Source organism: Mus musculus, chromosome 8, assembly GCF_000001635.26.
Source record: "Mus musculus strain C57BL/6J chromosome 8, GRCm38.p6 C57BL/6J".
NCBI classification, from domain to species: Eukaryota; Metazoa; Chordata; class Mammalia; order Rodentia; family Muridae; genus Mus; species Mus musculus.
In genome coordinates this window covers 60,212,185-60,233,861 of record NC_000074.6, presented here as the reverse complement: position 1 = coordinate 60,233,861, position 21,677 = coordinate 60,212,185, and the positions used below count along the sequence as shown (strand labels likewise).

General features: G+C 37.9%; 1 long non-coding RNA gene across 2 annotated transcripts in view; it reads right to left on the bottom strand.

The window, feature by feature from the left end:
* Gm34623 overlaps positions 1-21,677 on the bottom strand; it is a 48,348-nt gene that overhangs the window by 10,324 nt on the left and 16,347 nt on the right. For both annotated transcript variants that reach the window (XR_870452.2, XR_001778753.2), the window contains exon 2: positions 18,685-18,795. This is a non-coding gene — a long non-coding RNA (predicted gene, 34623). The remainder of the gene's footprint in view (positions 1-18,684; positions 18,796-21,677) is intronic.

The following is a 21,677-nucleotide window of genomic DNA, read 5'->3' as shown; positions in this document are numbered from 1 at the left end:
CTCTCCATACCTATTCAACATTGTACTTGAAGTCCTAGCCAGAGAAATTCGACAACAAAAGGAGATCAAGGAGATACAAATTGGAAAAGAGGAAGTCAAAATATCACTTTTTGCAGATGATATGATAGTATATATAAGTGACCCTAAAATTTCTACCAGAGAACTCCTAAACCTGATAAACAGCTTCGGTGAAGTAGCAGGGTATAAAATTAACTCAAAGAAGTCAATGGCCTTTCTCTACACAAAGAATAAACTGGCTGAGAAAGAAATTAGGGAAACAAAACCCTCCTCAATAGTCACAAATAATATAAAATATCTTGGCGTGACTCTAACTAAGGAAGTGAAAGATCTGTATGATAAGAACTTCAAGTTTCTGAAGAAAGAAATTAAAGAAGATCTCAGAAGATGGAAAGATCTCTCATGCTCATGAATTGGCAGGATCAATATAGTAAAAATGGCTATCTTGCCAAAAGCAATCTACAGATTCAATGCAATCCCCATCAAAATTCCAACTCAATTCTTCAACGAATTAGAAAGAGCAATCTGCAAATTCATCTGGAAAAACAAAAAACCTAGGAAAGCAAAAACTCTTCTCAAGGATAAAAGAACCTCTGGTGGAATCACCATGCCTGACCTAAAGCTTTACTACAGAGCAATTGTGATAAAAACTGCATGGTACTGGTATAGAAACAGACAAGTAGACCAATGGAATAGAATTGAAGACCCAGAAATGAACCCAAACACCTACGGTCACTTGATCTTCGATAAGGGAGCTAAAACCATTCAGTGGAGGAAAGACAGCATTATCAACAAATGGTGCTGGCACAACTGGTTGTTATCATGTAGAAGAATGTGAATTGATCCATTGCTATCTCCTTGTACTAAGGTCATATCTAAGTGGATCAAGGAACTTCACATAAAACCAGAGACACTGAAACTTATAGAGGAGAATGTGGGGAAAAGCCTCGAAGATATGGGCACAGGGGAAAAATTCCTGAATAGAATAGCAATGGCTTGTGCTGTAAGATCGAGAATTGACAAATGGGACCTCATAAAACTGCAAAGCTTCTGCAAGGCAAAATATATGGTCAATAAGACAAAAAGACCACCAACAGATTGAGAAAGAATCTTTACCTGTCTTAAATCAGATAGGTGACTAATATCCAATATATATAAAAAACTCAAGAAGGTGGACTCCAGAAAATCAAATATCCCCGTTTAAAAATGGGGCTCAGAGCTAAACAAAGAATTCTCACCTGAGGAATACCGAATGGCTGAAAAGCACCTGAAAAAATGTTCAACAACCTTAATCATCAGGGAAATGCAAATCAAAACAACCCTGAGATTCTACCTCACACCAGTCAGAGTGGCTAAGATCAAAAATTCAGGTGACAGCAGATGCTGGCAAGGATGCGGAGAAAGCGGAGCACTCCTCCATTGTTGGTGGGATTGCAAGCTTGTACAACCACTCTGGAAATCATTCTGGTGTTTCCTCAGAAAATTGGACATAGTACTGCTGGAGGATCCTGCAATACCTCTCCTGTGCATATATCCAGAAGATGTCCCAACCGGTATGAAGGATACATGCTCCAATATGTTCATAGCAGCCTTATTTATAATAGGCAGAAGCTGGAAAGAAACCAGATGCCCCACAACAGAGGAATGGATGCAGAAAATGTGGTACATTTACACAATGGAGTACTACACAGCTATTAATAAGAATGAATTTATGAAATTCCTAGGCAAATGGATGGCCCTGGAGGGCATCATCCTGAGTGAGGTAACACATTCACAAAGGAACTCACACAATATGTACTCACTGATAAGTGGATATTAGCCCAAAACTTAGGATGCCCAAGATATAAGATATAATTTGCTAAACGCATGAAACTCTAGAAGAATGAAGACCAAAGTGTGGACACCATGCCCCTTCTTAGAATTGGGAACAAAACACCCATGGAAGGAGTTACAGAGACAAAGTTTGGAGCTGTGACAAAAGGATGGACCATCTAGAGACTGCCATATCCAGGGATCCACCCCATAATCAGCTTCCAAATGCTGACACCATTGCATAAGCTAGCAAGATTTTGCTGAAAGGACCCAGATATAGCTGTCTCTTTTGAGACTATGCAGGGGCCTAGCAAACACAGAAGTGGATGCTCACAGTCAGCTATTGGATGGATCACAGTGCTCCCAATGGAGGAGCTAGAGAAACTACCCAAGGAGCTAAAGGGATCTGTAACCCTATAGGTGGAACAACATTATGAACTAACCAGTATCCTGGAGGTCTTGACTGTAGCTACGTATGTATCAAAAGATGGCCAAGTCGGCCATCACTGGAAAGAGAGGCCCATTGGACACACAAACTTTATATGCCCCAGTACATGGGAATGCCAGGGCCAAACAAATGGGAATGCGTGGGTAGGGAATTGGAGGGGGGAGGGTATGGGGGACTTTTGGGATAGCATTGGAAATGTAATTGAGGAAAATACATAATAAATAAATAAATTTTAAAAAAATCAGAGACAGTGAGACTTACAGAGGAGAAAGTTAGGAAAAGTCTCTAAGATATGGGCACAGGGGACAAATTCCTGAATAGAACAGCAATGGATTGTGCTGTAAGATCAAGAATTGACAAATGCGACCTCATAAAACTGCAAAGCTTCTGCAAGGCAAAAGACACTATCAATAAGACAAAAAGGCCACCAACAGATTGGGAAAGTATCTTTACCTATCCAAAATCAGATAGGGGACTAATATCCAATAAATATAAAGAACTCAAGAAGGTGGACTCCAGAAAATCAAATATCCCCATTAAAAAATGGGGCTCAGAGCTAAACAAAGAATTCTCACCTGAGGAATACCGAATGGCTGAGAAGCACCTGAAAAAATGTTTAACATCCTTAATCATCAGGGAAATGCAAATCAAAACAACCCTGAGATTCCATCTCACACCAGTCAGAATGGCTAAGATCAAAAATTCAAGTGACAGCAAATGCTGGCGAGGATGTGGAGAAAGAGGAACACTCCTCCATTTTTGGTGGGATTGCAAGCTTGTATAACCACTCTGGCAATCAGTCTGGTGGTTCCTCAGAAAATTGGACATAGTACTACCAGAGGATCTCGCAATACCTCTCTTGGGCATATATCCAGAAGATTTTCCAACTAGTAAGAAAGACACACGCTCCACTATGTTCATAGCAGCCTTATTTATAATAGCCAGATGCTGGAAAGAACCCAGATGCCCCTCAACAGAGGAATGAATACAAAAATAGTGGTACATTTACGCATTGGAGTACTACCTAGGTTTTAAAAAGAATGAATTTATGAAATTCCTAGGCAAATGGTTGGACCTTGAGGGCATAATCCTGAGTGAGGTAACCCAGTCACAGAAGAACTCAATTGAAATGTATTCACTGATAAGTGGATATTAGCCCAGAAAGTTAGAATACCCAAGATATAAGATACATTTTGTGAAACACATGAAACTCAACAAAAAGAAAGACCAAAGTGTGGACACTTTGCCCTTCTTAGAATTGGGAACGAAACACCCATGGAAGGAGTTACACAGACAGTTTGGAGCTGAGACAAAAGGATTTGCCATCTAGACACTGCCATATCCAGGGATCCATCCCATATTCAGCCTCCAAATGTGGACACCATTGCATATACTAGCAAGATTTTGCTGAAAGGACCCTGATATAGCTCTCCCTTATGAGACTATGCCGGGGCCTAGCAAACACAGAAGTGGATGCTCACAGTTAGCTATTGGATGGATCACAGGGCCCCCAATGGAGGAGCTAGAGAAAGTACCCAAGGAGCTAAAGGGATCTGCAACCCTATAGGTGGAACAACAATATAAACTAACTGGTACCCCCCAGAGCTCTTGACTCTACCTGCATATGTATCAAAAGATGGCCTAGTAGGCCATTCGACATGCAAACTTTATATGCCCCAGTACAGGGAACGCCAGGGCCAAAAAGTGGGAGTTGGTGGATAGATGTGTGTGTGGGGGAGGGTACAGTAGACTTTTGGGATAGCATTGGAAATGTAAATGAGGAAAATACCTAATAAAAAACGTTTAAAAAAATGAAAAAAATGCCTAAATTAAGGTACTAAAGACATTACTCTGCAGCTAAGAGCACTGACTACAATTTTCAGAAGACGAAGGTTCAATTTTAGGTACACAATGCCAGCTCACAATGGTTTGTAACTCAAGTTCCAGGGAATCCAATACCATTCTCACCTCCACAGCCATTGTACACATGTGGTGCAGACAAGTATTCATCATTAAATAACACATAAATAAACTAAAAGAAAAACATATTTAAAATATCTAAATTAACTGCATTATTTCAGTAATTTGAAATCCTTAAATGTATATTTTTAATACAATTTTTAAACTTTAGTGTAGGTAAAAGGTAACTTTCAGATTCTCTAGCTATTTATTATTTGGCTTTTAAAGAGTAGTGTCCGATAGAATGTCAGTCTTATTTGCTATACATAACATTCACAGGCATATAAATAGTAGCAATTGATAATTATGACTGCTCCTCTTTCTATTCTTGTAAAGTAACTGACACTACTTTACAAACTTATTTAAAATATATTATCTAGCTTTTGTTATAATCTCTACAAAAAGTGCACTATATCCTAAATTTAAAATAGAAAGTTTTGTCACGTTAATGTAAGTTTGTCTACTTTTAAATATATGTAATTAAAAAAAACCTTATATCTATTGCAAGAACTTTAGGAATTTCACTGTTTAATATTTGAAGTATTTAATGATGTGATTTGTTATGCATTGCAGCTACATTCTTATTCCTAATAGTCTTGGAACATTTTTTAAATTAAGAATTCAGTCTTCAAAAAAAAAAAAAAATAGAATTCAGTCTTCAAAGTCAGATTTATTATTTCCTTGCCTTGCATAGGGTTTTCTTTTCCAGCTCCTTTTGTTTGTAACAGAGCTACTTTGAGACTTGTGAAACCTAAACATCTTTAAAGTTTTCCTCCTTGGTTACTTTCTAATCTTGCTGAGTCCTGCCAATGCGCACATTTAAGGTGTTCTGAATGTGCGTGTAATATTCTTTTAACAGGCATTGCTCTAATTCAAGTACTCTCTCCACTATAACAGACCCTTGTAGTCTTTCTCAAAGTATGCTGTTGCTACATTTCATGTAATTGCTATATGACTAAATTATTTGGACATTCCCCATTGCCTTCATCATGAAACCTAACCCCCATCATCTAACACTTAAAACCCAATTTCTAGTCTATAATTTAGTAGCTCTTCATACACATTTCTCAAATTATTAGGAATAGTATTTATATTTCTGCTAAGGGTTGTGTGTATCTTCCAAAATACCTGGTAAAGTTAACTGATATTACAGTAGTACTTAGAATTGGGGCCTTCAAGAAGTATCTTTGTCATTTCATGAACATAACAACGTTCCTATCATGGAGTGGGTTAGTTGTAGAGACAGTCTTTAATTCAAAGCCTGCTTTCAATTCAGGCTTCCTCACTGCCTAATTCCAGCTCCCTTCTAACATGGTATGATATAGCATGAAGACCTTTTTTTAGATCCTACACCATGGTCTTGGATTTAGCAGCCTTTAGAAGTGCTCATCAAAATGCATTTATAAATTTCCTATTCTGCTGCATTCTATTATAAGGAGGAAAAAAAAAACCCAAGCAAAGTAAGGCAATTTCACCAGGTAAAATCTTATTGTCCATAAGAAAAATCATGATATTTATTTTAGATACAAATTAACCTCCCCTCTTTGATCTAACAGATTACTTTTTTTTTGGCTTAAAACAAGATGTATTTATTGTGTCACAGTTCAAGAAGTCAGGAGTCTTAAAATCAAGCTGGCAGCCCCATCATTCCTCCAGGAGGCTCTAATGGAGATGCTGCATCCATACCTTTTGCAGCTTCTAGGGGCTGCTCACATTTCTTGGCTTGGAGGCCATTCCTGCTTCACTCTTATCTCTCCATTTCTTTGATATGATGTATGTCTCCTGCCTTCATCTTTTTCCCCCCTTTTTTAATTGGGTATTTATTTCATTTACATTTCCAATGCTATCCCAAAAGTCCCCCACACACTCCTCCACCCACTCCCCCACCCACTCACTCCCACTTCTTGGCCCTGTCATTCCCCTGTACTGAGGCATATAAAGTTTGCACGACTAATGGACCTCTCTTTCCACTGATGGCTGACTAGGCCATTTTCTGATTCATATGCAGCTAGCCACACAACCTCCAGGGGGGTACTGGTTAGTTCATATTGTAGTTCCACCTATAGGATTGCAGATCTCTTTAGCTCCTTGGGTACATTCTCTAGCTCCTCCATTGGGGGCCCTGTAGTTCTTCCAATAGCTGACTGTGAGCATCCACTTCTGTGTTTGCTAGGCCATGGCATAGTCTCAGAAGAGACAGCTCTTTCTGGGTCCTTGAAGTCTCCCACTATTATTGTGTGAGGTGCAATGTGTGCTTTGAGCTTTACTAAAGTTTCTTTAATGAATGTGGCTGCCCTTGTATTTGGAGCATAGATATTCAGAATTGATAGTTTCTCTTGGAGGATTTTACTTTTGATGAATATGATGTGTCCATCCTTGTCTTTTTTGATGACTTTGGGTTGGAAATTGATTTTATTCGATATTAGAATGGCTACTCCAGCTTGTTTCTTCAGACCATTTGCTTGGAAAATTGTTTTCCAGCCTTTCATTCTGAGGTAGTGTTTATCTTTTTCTCTGAGATGAGTTTCCTGTAAGCAGCAGAATGTTGGGTCCTGTTTGTGTAGCCAGTCTGTCAGTCTATGTCTTTTTATTGGGGGGTTGAGTCCATTGATATTAAGAGATATTAAGGAAAAGTAATTGTTGCTTCCTATTATTTTTGTTGTTAAAGTTGGCATTCTGTTCTTGTGGCTGTCTTCTTTTAGGTTTGTTGAGGGATTACCTTCTTGCATTTTCTAGGACGTGGTTTCCATTCTTGTATTGTTTTTTTTTTTTTTTTCTGTTATTATCCTTTGAAGGGCTGGATTCGTGGAGAGATAATGTGTGAATTTGGTTCTGTTGTGGAATACTTTCGTTTTTGGTAAGGTAATTGAAAGTTTGGCTGGGTATAGTAGCCTTGGCTGGCATTTGTGTTCTCTTAGTGTCTGTATAACATCTCTTCTGCCTTTCATAGTTTCTGGTTAAAAATCTGGTGTAATTCTGATAGGCTTGCCTTTATATGTTACTTGACCTTTTTCCCTTACTGCTTTAAATATTCTATCTTTATTTAGTGCATATGTTGTTCTGATTATTATGTGTCAGGAGGGATTTCTTTTCTGGTCCAGTCTATTTGGAGTTCTGTAGGCTTCTTGTATGTTCATGGGCATCTCTTTCTTTAAGTTTGGGAAGTTTTCTTCTATAATTTGTTGAAGATATTTGCTGGTCCTTTGAGTTGAAAATCTTCATTCTCATCTACTCCTATTATCTGTAGGTTTGGTCTTCTCATTGTGTCCTGGATTTCCTAGATGTTTTGAGTTAGGATCTTTTTGGATTTTGTATTTTCTTTGATTGTTGTGCCGATGTTCTCTATGGAATCTTCTGCACCTGAGATTCTCTCTTCCATTTCTTGTATTCTGTTGCTGGCATCTATAGTTCCAGATTTTTTTCCTAGGGTTTCTATCTCCAGCGTTGCCTTGCTTTTGGTTTTCTTTATTCTGTCTACTTCCCTTTTTAGGTCTTGGATGGTTTTATTCAATTCCATCACCTGTTTGGTTGCGTTTTCCTGCAATTCTTTAAGGGATTTTTGTGCTTCCTCCTTAAGGTCTTCTACCTGTTTAGCAGTGTTCTCCTGTATTTCTTTAAGTGAGTTATTAGAGTCCTTCTTAATGTCCTCTTCCATCATCATGAGATATGCTTTTAAATCCGGGTCTAGCTTATCGGGTATGTTGGGGTGTCCTGGATTAGGTGAAGTGGGAGTTCTGGGTTCTGATGACGGTGAGTGGTCTTGGTTTCTGTTTGAAAGATTCTTATGTTTATCTTTTGCCATCTGGTAATCTCTGGAGTTAGTTGTTATAGTTGTCTCTGGTTAGAGATTGTTCCTCTGGTGATTCTGTTTGCCTCTATCAGCAGACCTGGGAGACTAGATCTCTCTTCTGAGTTTCAGTGGTCAGAGCACTCTCTGCATGCAAGTTCTCCTCTTACAGGAAGGTGCACAGATATCTGGTGTTCAGACCTCCCATCTGCCCGAAGATGAAGGCCCAAAACAGGACCTGTCCCAGAAGCTGTGTTGCTTTGGCCTGTCACAGAAGCTGTTAGCTTCTGTAGTCCACACTCTCACCTGTGCAGACTACTTTAGGGGGAGTCTCGAACCAAGATGTCTCCTACCAATGCTAAGGCAGAGCCCTCCAGGGCTGGGCAGACACCTATCCTCTGGCTGGGAAGGTGTCCGGATGTCTGGAGCCTGAAAAGGGGGCTGCCTCAGAAGCTCCATGGCTACTGCCTGTACCAGAAGCTGTTAGCTTCTGTAGTGCACACTCTCACCTGTGCAGACTACTTTTGGCGGATTCCTGGATCCCTAGATTACTTATTTTATTCTTTCAAAAAAAATAAGCAAGTATTACCCATTAACATTTTAAGTATTTCATGTTAGTACGTTTTCTAAACATACATTATAAGGTGAGGCTATTGGAATTTAAAACATAATTCATTATGTGCTTTGTTTATGGGCCTTTCCATTAACTAACTTTTTACAACTGTGACAAAATACATCAGATGAGTAATTTGAAGGGAAAAAGTTAATTAAGGCTTTTAGTTTGAGAAGTTAGGTTCTGAGGCCACTTGGTTTCATTGTTTGTATTGGGTCTGTGGTGTTATAATATACCATGAGGTAAATAAAAGGCAGAGGTGTATTATAAGGTGTGCCTTATGAAAGTTAGAAAGCAATAGGAGAGACAGAGAAAGAGGGAGAGAGGGAGAGAGGGAGAGAGGAAGAGGGGGAGGGGGAGAGGGAGGCAGAGAATTATTTAAGTTTTGTGACCATCAAGTTACCTCCAGGTGTTCACTTAACCTATAAACACTAAGCCTGGATGATGGGTGTCAGGTCATGAAATGGAGCTGTAAGATTTAACTGAAGTCCTGTTTGGTTCTTTTCTGCTTTCCTGGGCTGTCATGAATCTCCTTGCTATTCAGGCAGTGTCAAGTGTGGGTTCCCTCTGGTGGCCTTTTTCCTCCTACTGGATTGCCCAATCCAGTCTTGGTATAAGGGTTTGTTTCTAGTCTTACTGTAACTTGTTAGGCCATGCTCAGTTTCAGTTCATTGTCTCTTTCTGGGATACCTGCTCTCTCTCTCTCTCTCTCTCTCTCTCTCTCTGTCTCTCTCTCTCTCTCTCTCTCTGTCTCTAGGAAACAGAAGAGGAATGGATTTGGGGGAGAATAGATGTGTGTTGGTTTGAATGGAGGAAGGGGTGCTGTGGTCAGGATGTAATGTATGAGGGAAGAGTAAATGCCTTTAATCCCAGCTCTCAGGAGGCAGAGGCAGGCAGATTTCTGAGTTCGAGGCCAGCCTGGTCTACAAAGTGAGTTCCAGGACAGTCAAGGCTACACAGAGAAACCCTGTCTCAAGAAGAAGAAGAAGAAGAAGAAGAAGAAGAAGAAGAAGAAGAAGAAGAAGAAGAAGAAGAAGAAGAAGAAGAAGAAGAGCAGATTTGAGTGAGGTTAAGTGGGTGCCCTTCTAGGTGAGAGATCTGGGAGACTTTAAAACTCAACAGTAAAGAAGCATAGAGGATGATGTCACCTCAGCCCCTGCCAGCTGTTAGACAGAGGAGTAAAAAGTTCACTCAATAGGGAGATTCATGACTTGACTTTATAGGGCAGAGTGGGTAGCTGAGGGTTAGAACATTGATTTGACATACAAAGCCTTGAGTTTGATTGAATTTGAGAGAGAGAGAGAGAGAGGGAGAGAGAGAGAGAGAGAGAGAGAGAGAGAGAGAGAGAGAGAGAGAGAGAAAGGAAGAGGGAGGGGAAGAGGGAGGGAAGGGAGAGAAGGAGAAGACATACATGGGAGTGAGAGTGGGGTGGGTTTGGAGTTCTGTATGTCTCCTCCAAAACTCAGCTCATTTCCATTAGGCCTCAGTTCCTGGGGGTTCCACCCCCCTTTGTTTGCAGCATAGGCTGATGGCTAAGACTTTATTTAACTCATGGGTCTTTGTGGGTCAGGTGGTGTGTAATGAGATGGTAGATTTTTGCTTCAAGTTATAGCAGTCTTTCACCATAATTACAGTTTTGCAAGCTACTATAGACTCAAGTGCAAAGTCATTTCAGCCTTTCAAGTTTTGTAGTAGTTGAAGATACAAGTATATAGTTTATATTCCTTTACCACAGGCATACTTTAAAAATAGGGTTGATTTGTTTTTTTGTGTTTAGTACTTGAAAATACTAAGGAAAACACTTTCTCTGTGTGTGAATATATTTGTTTCTTACAAATGATACTAGATGAAAACTTGGGGAAAATTTACTGAGTGAACTTGTATATTTTGGAAAGGGGTTGCTTTTCTTACCAAGAACCACAGGCCAATTAAAAATCCCCACTTTTTATAAATAAGACCTTAGAAAAGGGATAGCCAACATAGATGCGTAAGGGGAGTGGGCAGGTGTTGGGGAGTTTATGAAAGGGTTGAGTAGGCTATAGAAGGGCAGCATGGCTGAGAGAGAGGTGTGGCCGAGAGGGCACTCCTTTCCTTCTTACTGGGGTTTTTGCTGCTCAAGTCTTGCTGTGATTGCACCTGGGGCTTCAAGTCCATAGTTGCCCAATTCACTTTTTCAGAAGATGCATTTTTTTTTCCAGCATAGGCTGCAAGTCCTATATATTTCAGAGTTTCACAGATGCTCCCCCAAGTTGAATTCATCTTGCAGGCTTCTGGTTTATAACCTTGAACCTACAGAGGATTTTGTTGCTGATGATGTAATTATAAAAGTGTTCACTCATGTAATGAAATAAGTTGTAGCAGCTGGTCAGTAAGTTTAAAAGTCAGTTAAAAGTGTCAAATGACAAACAATTGGCCTATGTTGTGAATATCTGAGAATAATGCATGTTGTTGTATTTGCCGACTATTTTATTTTAACATAGACACATTAATTAATTTATTTTATTAATCTTTATTGCTGTGGTCAGGACTTTGGCCCGAATCTATATGCATTGGCTGAATTTTGTGATTATTATTTTGTGTATAGTTGCTAGCTACTGTCCTTCATTCCTAGTCTGTCTTGACTCAAAGTAAGGGGAAAAAGATTGCCATATAAACAGAGTGAAAAAAAAGTCCTAAATTTCCAAGACTTTCTCTCCACTTATAAATTGCCTTATCATTCCCAAATGAGACTCCATTATTTTTGGAGACTTGTCTTTAATCAAAGCATTTAATAAAAGACATTTAAATTAGTTTTCATGGAAACGATTCTCTTAATACTCCTATTTCATCAGCTTATGTAATATTTAATTAATCTAGATAATTACAGTGTAAAATAAAACTAGCAAAACAAGTTTGGGAGAAAAATAAGACGAGTTCTTGGCAAGCATTTGATGGAACAAATGGGGAAGAATCACATGGCACTATAAAGATTAGCTTCTCAGAAATCAGTGTGCTGTGGTCAGTGATCAGTGACTTCCAAGGAATACCCCAGTTCATGGATGAACACATTCAAATGATTAAGGGTAAGCCAGTTAGCAACAGGACATTGCTGTTGTGTTTCATAGTGCTGGCTATGTAATGTCTATGTTCTGGCTATATAATGTATGCATAGAGTAATGGAACACATATTAGCTTCACTGCATGGCAATCTTAGACATCAGCTACATTGGTGGACTCCCAGAGTTCCTCTGTAGTTGGATAATTCTGGGATGGAGAGACATCCAGACATATGCAGTGGTATAGAGGGCATTGCTCTGAGTAAAACATCATCACACAAGGAGGCCTATAATACTTTAGTAAGATTTTGTGTAAGTCTACTGAGCCACACATTGAAAGGAGATGCTCTGCTGTATGAGAAAGGAAAGAGAGCATCCCACAGTTCAAGTTACCTCCTTTGGGAAAAACAATCTTTAATTTTTTCATCCACAATTTCCATTCCATGTTTATTCAGTTCTTCCACAGAGCAATTATTTATCTTTGCAAATAATGGTTTGTACTTAGATTAAAATTCAGATTTGTCTTTGTAAACAGCTCATGCTCATTTTAAGGAATCTAAAAATATTCTACACAGCTTGATTCCACCAGGATCATTATTTTTAATCTATTGTTGGTATAATTGTTATGCTTCACTCACTGAGCTGACTACATCCAATCTTAGGGGTATTATTTAGACCCAGAGATATCTGCACTTACTTTTAAAATGGCAGATATATTTTAATAAAATTATTTTAAAAAGTGATATTTAGCTATCTAGCCAATAGCTTTGAAAATACTCAGAAAAAATGAGTTTTTACATTACTTAATAATTGACTCTGGCAATAATAAGCACTTAAAGTAGGCATTTTAATACTCATCAGGAAAAGCTTATGGCATAAACACTCACTGGTCTAAAAAAATTGTCAAAATAATCTTTAAATATGTGGAGGTTAGTCTCGCAGTCTCATGGACCCTGCTCCCATATATGGAGCTGAATCTTTAAATGGAGTGTCTGGGTTTCACATTATCATTAAGCCCTGATGGTGATTTTTATATGGAGTGACACTTGCATTCCATGGAGAATTCAGAAAGTATCTCTTCCTACAGTGGAACTAACACTGTTAAAATCTGCTGGAAGACGGGGGGGGGGGGGGATCTTTCCTAGGACAGTAACTCATACTGAAGTTTTGAGGACCCTGCCTATTTGCTTGCATGAATTCTGGAAGTTTGTCCTTTCATACTATTAAATGTTTCATAACTAAAGTGTTAGAACCACAGTAAAGAGAGACAAGCTGGCTGTGGTGACACAGAGTTTCAAAAGGACATTTAACTCAGTATTGCCACCCATAGTTGGGAGAAGCAGTTCTGTCTTGATTACACTCATGAAAAGGTAGGATGCAAAGATAATCTGACTCTGATTCACCTTTTGGAAAGCCTGATGATCTAGAGGCAGACATTTCTTTTAGCTAATCATAGGTCAAGAATCTGCCATTTCTGATTGAACAGCACTACAGGCCCAGAATTACAGGAGGAAACAATCTTTCACTTATTTTTGAGTTTATTGCTTAACAGCTACCTCCATTCTGGGGACATCTTGAAATGAGATTTAATGGTAGGTCATTATAAAGAACAAAAAGGAATCTTTTACATTTGTCCATTGTATTTTGCTTCAGAAGGAGACTTATCTTTTTTGCATATATAAGTGCTGTTCGGAAAGTGATTCGAATTTATTAAAATATTCCAAGCAAATGGTATTTAAGCAGTCAAGCAATCCATTTATTTTTTATTTTTTGGGCAAATATGTGATTATGTAGAGTGGTCTAATTTATTTATGTTATGATTTAATGCATTTATAAATTTATGATCTAGCTTTTATGAATTATATTAAAAATTACATATTTATACAAATATTAAATGTGTATTTATATAATATAAATTATAATCATATAAATATGAGTAATATTTAATATGCAATTGTTATAAAAATAAAAATATATTTGTAAATAAATAATTTAATAAATTTAATAAAATACAATTTAAACTATTATTTGCTTTGCCTGTAATAGAGTGCTGGAATACACAATATTTAGATTTATATCTATTTTCACTTTGAAGCATAGATATAGTTCTCTTGTTATTAAATTGCACTTCCCTCCTTTTCACCACGTGCAATATTCTAGTGTTAAGAGCACATGGCTAGGAGGCAGCATCATGCTCTATCTAAGAGGTCAATGTGCTATCTAAGAGGATATGTGCTAGTTACTGAGAAAGATTGTAAAGAGTCATACACAGGGGACCACAAGTATAGGGTGGATTCCTTCTCTAGAAATTATTTTGTAGAAATTGTCCTGGAAAGAAGAAGCAGCAGTAAACTGGTGTCTTTGGGATGTTTAAGCAGGCTTGCTTCCTTTGCAGTAACTTCGTTCTCACTCAATGACTACTGCACAGTTATTCACCCAGATTGTGGGGGACCACTAAACATGGTTTCATCTCTTATGTCCCACCTCATGTGAATGCATAGCAATATTGACTACTGTATTTCCTAATTTTGAGGCATGATGTCTCAGCCTTTCAATACTAGGTAAATAGTTTGTATAATTATCGCATATATTTCAAATCTCCAATCTCCTATCTCAAATACTTTTACATCTCCAGAATTGGTAACCTTATTAATAAAACTTCTTTTGAAGTTTGTTCAGAAAACAATTAAAATACGTTCTAAAAGTACTTTTATTTCCTTATTGCCACATATGTTACATACTATATCTGCAAAAGTGCCTGAGAGATATCCTTTAAGATATACTCTCACAGTAATGCTTATTTAAAACATTGATACTGTATAACATATTCAGTTTAGCAAGGAACATCTACAAAAACATCCATTGCTTATTTAGAATTGATTTCTTTGCATGTGAGAGGCAGAAAGAAAAAAATATATATATGATTTTTCATTTGTCAATCTTTTTTTGACAGTCCAGTCTTAATTGCCCTCCTGGTCCACCCTCTGACTGTTCCAAATTCCATACCTCCTCCCCACTTTCTCTAAGAGGATGTACCTACCCAAACCCCCACCCATCAGACCTCTCCACTTCCTGGGGCCTCAAGTCTCATGAGGGTTAGGTGCATCTTCTCTCACTGAGTGAAGACCCAGAAGACCTCTGCTGTATATGTTTTTGGGGCTCATATGAGCTGGTATATGCTGCCTGGTTGGTGGCTCTGTGTCAGAGCAATCTGAGGGGTCCAGGTTAGTTGAGATTGTTGGTCTTCCTGTGGGGTCACCTTCCTCCTCAGCTTCTTCTAGCTTTTTCCTAATTCAACTACAGGGATTAGCAGCTTCTGTCCATTGATTGGGTGTAAATATCGGCATCTGACTCTTTTAGTTGCTTGTTAGGCCTTTTGGAAGGCAGTCATGATAGACTCCTATTTGTAAGCACACCATAGTATCAGAAATATTGTCAGGCCTTGGGGCGTCTCCTTGAGGTAGATCTAAATTTGGGCTGGGCACTGCACCTCCTTTCCCTCAGGCTCTTCTCCATTTTGAACCCTTCAGTTCTTTCAGACAGGAACGATTCTAGGTCAGTTTTTGACTGTGGGATGGCAACCCCATCCCCCCCCTTGGTGCCCTGTCTTTCTACTGGAGGTGGACTCTATGAGTTCCCTCTCCTCACTCTTGGGCATTTCATCTAAGGTGCCTCTCTTTGAGTCCTGAGAGTCTCTCACTTCCCAGGTCTCTGGTACATTCTAGAGGGCCCCCTCCACCTTCTACCTCCCAAGGTTGCCCATATCCATTCTTTCTGCTGGCCCTCGGGACTTGTTTCATGCGTGTTCCCATGGATGTTCAGTAGCCTGCTACAGTATTGAAGAGTATTATTTCTGATATGTATTTATGAGAGGTTTAGTGTGTGAGTGCTTTCCCTTATCTTACAGAACTTTGTTCATTTTTTTTCTTTTCTGTGCAGAAGCTTTTGAATGTGATATATTCCTACTTGTCTAGTTTTGTTGTTGTTGTTGCTTTTGAAACAGCTGGGCAATGGGACGTCATTAGAGAAAGGAGATAAATCAGGGTGGTCTTTGGGGGAGAATTTTCCGTGAACTCTTCTTGTTGTACTCTTTCTCTACCATTGTGATTTGAACTGTTGTCTATCACAGGATCCTGTAACCACCATGGCTTCTTTGTTGTTGTCTGTTTACGTTTATTTTTTAAGTATATGGGCCCAGTGATCAAGCACTGAGCCCTTTGGAGCCATCATCCAAAATAAAACCTCTTTTTCATTGTTCACATCACATATTTGACCACAGTGACAGTAGGGATACCTAACTGCACATCACAAAGAGTGAACGCTAATGTAAATGAAGAACTATAGAAGGTCATGTCAGTATTGGCCTTTCAGCTATAACAGATACGTCATATTGATCCAAGAGCTTAATAGTAGAATCCTGGGAAATAGAGACTCTGGATTGAGTGGACTTTGGCTACAAAAAATACCATAAACCTACAGCTACTAAATAATTAAATTAACAAAGAGTTCATTATATGCAATTCTTTCAGTGTCAGTATTTTTCAACAGTATATAAGTAACTTCCTCCCTTTGACTCTGTGAAAGAAAAGCTAGGAGGTCTGGGATAAGTTAGTAGAAAACTGCTAGAAGTCAGAGTAGCATTTGATCAATGAATGGCATGAGGTTCACACATCGTTATTTCTGACACTGCAAATGTTTTGCTTTGTGATTAGACCATCTGTGTTTGCTAATTGGTGCTCATGGAAGTTAGATTCCGTGCCCACAGTGCCTGGGAGACTGGGGAGCTATCTTTCTTGATGATTCAATTTTACAGGAATAGCCCCCAGCTTCTGCAAAAGACACTGCTCGTTTACACATCTGGCAAGTGGCCTTAAAAAAGATTTATACCTCCAAAAGATAAAGAATTAGCAATTACAATTTTCCTCCAAGTAGATGGTGGCAGTAAGGGGAGGTCAAAGCCTAGAGTTAGGCAGAAGCCTATCAGAAGTTTATTTAAGTTGTGGGAAATGTGAACATCATCTTCATTACTTTCATTCCTTGCTCCACTTGACCTAGAAATGTTAGTTGTAGAAGAAAGTGAAGTCTATTTGAGAACCTCATTCTTCTGTTTGCCAAGGTTCTGATCTTAATTCATAGGTGTTCTTCTGGGTAGAATATGCTTCAACTTAAAACAAGGACTACTGAGTGGTGAAAATCCTGGGACTGTAATAAGTCCTACAAAGTTGTTTTATGATCAACTTTTAAATTTGTTTTCGGAGAATTTCATACATGTATACAATGTATTTGGTCATATCTTCCCCCAAATAACTGCTTTGGAACCCCCTATTCCAACATGTCTCTCCCTTTCAAACTCTTATTTTATTATTTAAAAATAAAATATGATTCAATTTACTACTGCTCATATGTACTTGGTTGTGGGAAAACCTATCAATGGTCTCATCCCCAAAGAAAAATACTGTTTCTCTTATATTAACTGTCTGTCATTCTTTATCTAGGGTTGTGGCTTCATGAACCCTCTCCCATCCATGCCAGATCTTCATCAGTCCAGTAAAGTTTTTATTGACAATTAAAAATATTTATATTACCTGAGACCCCCTGCTCTGTAACTAAAAAATAAAGATTAATCCATAAAAATTGTAAAGAATGGCAACTGTGTTTTGTTTTCTTAAACACTTGGTTTTAATAATGTTTTATTTTATAAATTCTTTTCTGGCTATGCATTTTAAGTACGTAACATACATCATGGTGAAATGTTAACTATGGCTAAATAAATAACATCTCATCTTTCATAGTTATCTTTGCTTTAGTAGTACTGTAACTTAAATATGTGCTGAGTTGACCTCGTTGTACATCTGTCATATCTATAGTTACTCAGGTCGTTTCTGAATCTTAGCTAGGTGAATAAAGGTGTAGTGGATATAGAGTACAGATATCTCTGCAGAGTATTAATTTACTTTACTTTTGTATGAACCCATACAGGGGAATTCTGTATCACAGTCATTCTAGTTTTAATTTTTTTGGTGAGCATCTACCATCTGTGCTGGTTTATATATTTACCATTACTACTTAAAGGTTTCCCTTTTTCCCTCTACTGTGGCTTTCACTTGTTATTGCTTGTCTTTCTAGTAAAGGCCATTTTTACAGTGCTGAGGTGACAGCGCAGCACTGTTTAGATCTTCATTTTCATATATATACATATATATATATATATATCTTCATTTTCATATCTAAACAATATATGTGTATGCATATGTATGTATATACATATGTGTATATATAAGATATGTATGTTTCAAGTTAAACATTAATACACAAAACTGATGTTGATTTCTGTGGTGAGTTAACATTGCTTCCTATTGGGGTAATCTTTACAGAAGAACGTTAGTTTTCTTATTTCCATAACAGGGTCATTCCTATTATATTTGCGTTTCATCTCTTGTTCAGTAATAGTATGCTGACTTTTCTTTCTGATGCAAAACCAGTAAATGAGGAATGAATGCATTTCCTCTCTACTTTCTTGACTCATATTGGGTTGTGCACAGAAAAGCATTATCATTCAAATGTTCTTTTAATCATGAGGTTCATAACATTACCAGCAATCAGAACAGCTTTGTTATTCGTGAGCCATGTGTAAGGAAAAGATATCTTGCTTCACTGAGAAAATAGACAATTTTGTGAAATATTGGCCATTTATCTGTCAAAGTGGGCTATTATACACTGAACCACAGCAAGAAGCCATCGTCTACATCCAATTCCTTTCATTTATGTTTTAATGGAGGGTATTTTTTATATGTCGTATAAAGCTGATCCAAATTCTATTTTTGAATTCTCCTTTGACAAAAATAACTGCATGAAAATATTAATCAAGAGAACACAATGTGAATGATAGAATTAGAATTAATAGGTTGACTGCAATTATAAAATTTGGAAATATCAATCATTGAGCGAACAACAGAAAAGAAGGGCACAGAGACCAGCATGAATCATCTTTCCCTCAACTGCCTCTTCTTACCACAGTGGGTTGTCTTCTCATGTACCAGACATGAACGCTGCCTTCTTTGTATGTGTGTGGTATCCATTATTCTTTGTAAATGAATCTTCAAAGTGCTGAAGAGATTTTAACCTATATAGGAATAAGTATAGAACTGATCATCAGAAGACTTGATTTTTGTTTCTTGTTCTGAAATTCATAGTGTATAAATGATATAACACTAGTTAAATCATTAAGCCTTTCTGAGCCTAGACTGCCTTATCTGAAAAATGTAAATAATAAAAGATAGTCTTGTTTTGTGTGCTACAACGTTGTAACAAGCTGCAAAAAATTTGATGTGTACAAGTGCATCCTGTAACCATGAAGCACTGTAAAGAATTATTATTTATGCTTCAATGCTTGCACTGAACATATTCTGTATAATCTCTATTTTCAGAAACCAACCCTCCATCATGTTGACATTTGCTAATTTTAAATCATGCTGCAAATGAATGGCTCAGATTGGAACACCTGGTATCATAATTTTTTAAGAAAATGAGTATCATTTGATTTACTAGAACATTTTATCTTAATAAGATCAGCTCAGCATTTATTAGCATGTATTAGCCTGCAATTCTCTTAACAGACTACCATACTTGAGTCTTCTCCCAGACATCAGAGTAGTATCATTACTCTCTTAAAAAAAAAAAAAAAAACACTTGGTAGGCACCATTAAACTTAATAGTTCTTACTGTTTTTCCAAGCAATACTTTAAAATGCATAACATTTAAAAACATATAAATAATAGTTTATCCCACAAGAATGGAAACCCCATGACATCATATTTATGTATGACATAGCATTTTTTTGTGTTGTTAAAATAGGATAACTGTATATTTTAACCAATGGTCTTAGATTAATCCCCATTTCCCATTGTTTGTTTTTAAAATAACCACAAAGAAAAATATCACAAGAGGCCTTCTTAAAATAAATGTGGACATTAGAACATGAACACAAAGCAATTTTCATTTGTTAGGAACTTGTAGCTCTCTGTTTCCCCAGATCCAGTAGCCTAGCCTTGTGCGAGCATTGCAGCAGAACACTAGCTGCAGCAGTCCCTCCTCACACCTCAGCTCCTCCCCTCCTAAGCTCCTCCCCCTTACTAGTCACATATCCCAGTCACCAAGTCCAACAGATATCCCCTGCTAAACTACAGGCTACACCTTCCAGAAAACCAGGTACACTGCCTTCTACTTTCCTCTTTCTGTTCCTCCAGATCCAACCCTCCAGTTTTGTCCATAACACTGCAAAAGAACAGCAGCTGCAGCCTTGCTCCCCTATCCATAAGTTCCATGAAACCCATAACTGCTCCCCCCAACCTTTCTCCTTCTACTTGTTGCTTTGTCTCCATCAGGGAGCCTATGATAACCCAGGGGCAGCTCCTACCAGGGCAACAAGCAGCCTGTAGGCAGACCACATCTCACCTACTGTTCCTGAGATCCAATTTCCCCAGTCTCATCTCCAGCACTGCAGCTGGAAATCTGCTGTGGTCCTCCTTTCTTTCTGACCTTATCCCCAAGGGATCACAAAGACTTTCTCCTTCAATCTTGTTTTCTCCAGCAAACCCCAGTTCCCAAACCTCCAAAACCTGTAAGCATTCCCTGTGAACACTCCAGTTGAACAGGCCAAGAATATAGACAACACTATTATACTCTCCTAAAATCAAAAGAGGAAACACAGAAACCAAGGAACAAAATTGCCACCCAGAAATGAGAAATCCAGAAATCAACAACTAGACCTTGAATCATCCCAAACCCAAATCCTGAGATGCCAGCAGAAAAACGTAACTAACAACAGCTATTCTACCTCACCAGGCCCTGATTATTTCAACAAAAAGAAGAAGATCATAAAACCAACTATATGAAAATGATAGAGGCCCTTAAAAAGGAAATTAATAAACCCTTTAAAGAAACCCAGGTAAACAAACAAACAATTGGATGAAATAATAAATCCTTTTTAAAAAAAGCCAAGAAAACACAAACAAAGAGTTGAAGGAAACCTAAGAAACTGTCCAAGACCTAAAAATGAAACTAGCAGCAGTAAAGAAATCACAATCTGAGGGAATTCTGGAAATGAAAAAAAATTAGGAATTTGAACAGAATCTGCAAAGGCAAGTGTCACCAACAAAATAAAAGAGATGAGGGACTCTCAGGTATTGAAGATATTCTAGAAGAGGTGGATAACTAATATATATATAATATAACATTGGTTGAAGACAGTGTAAAATCTAAACCACTCCTGACACAAAACATCCTGAAAATTTGGGACACTATGAAAAGAAAAAACTTAAGAATGATAGCTATAGAGGAAGGAGAAAAACAAAGATCAAAGGCAAAACAAAATCACAGAAAAAAAATTTCTAACCTCAATAAGTAGATGATTATTACAAGAAGCATACAGAACACGAAGCAGATTAGACCAGAAAAGAAAGTTCTCTCAACCCAATAGTCAAATATACACTAAATATACAGAGCAAAGAAAGATTATGTAAAGTTGCAAGGGAAAAAGACCACCTAACATATAAAGGCCGACCTATTAGTATTACTCCTGACTTTTCGATGGACACTCTAAAAGCAGAAGGACCTGGGCAGATGTATTGCATACTCTAAGACCCCACAGATACCAGCCCAGACTAGTAGACTGAGAAAAAATTTCAGTCATCATAGATAGTGAAAAAAAGATATTCCATGAAAAGGTCAAATTTAAACAATATGTATGTATAAATCCAGCCTAAGAGAAGGAACTAGAAAAAAAATGCCAACCAAAGGTGGTTAACTACACCCATGAAAACAAGGAAAATAATCTCACACCACCAAAATCAAAAGAAGGTAAGCACATGCACACGCGCCCCCCATACCCCTAAAACAAACAAACAAACCCCTCTCCACCACTACGAACAAAATAACAAGAATCAACAAACCTTAGTTACCGATATCTTTCAGTATTAGTGGTCTCAATTTCCCCATGAAAAGACA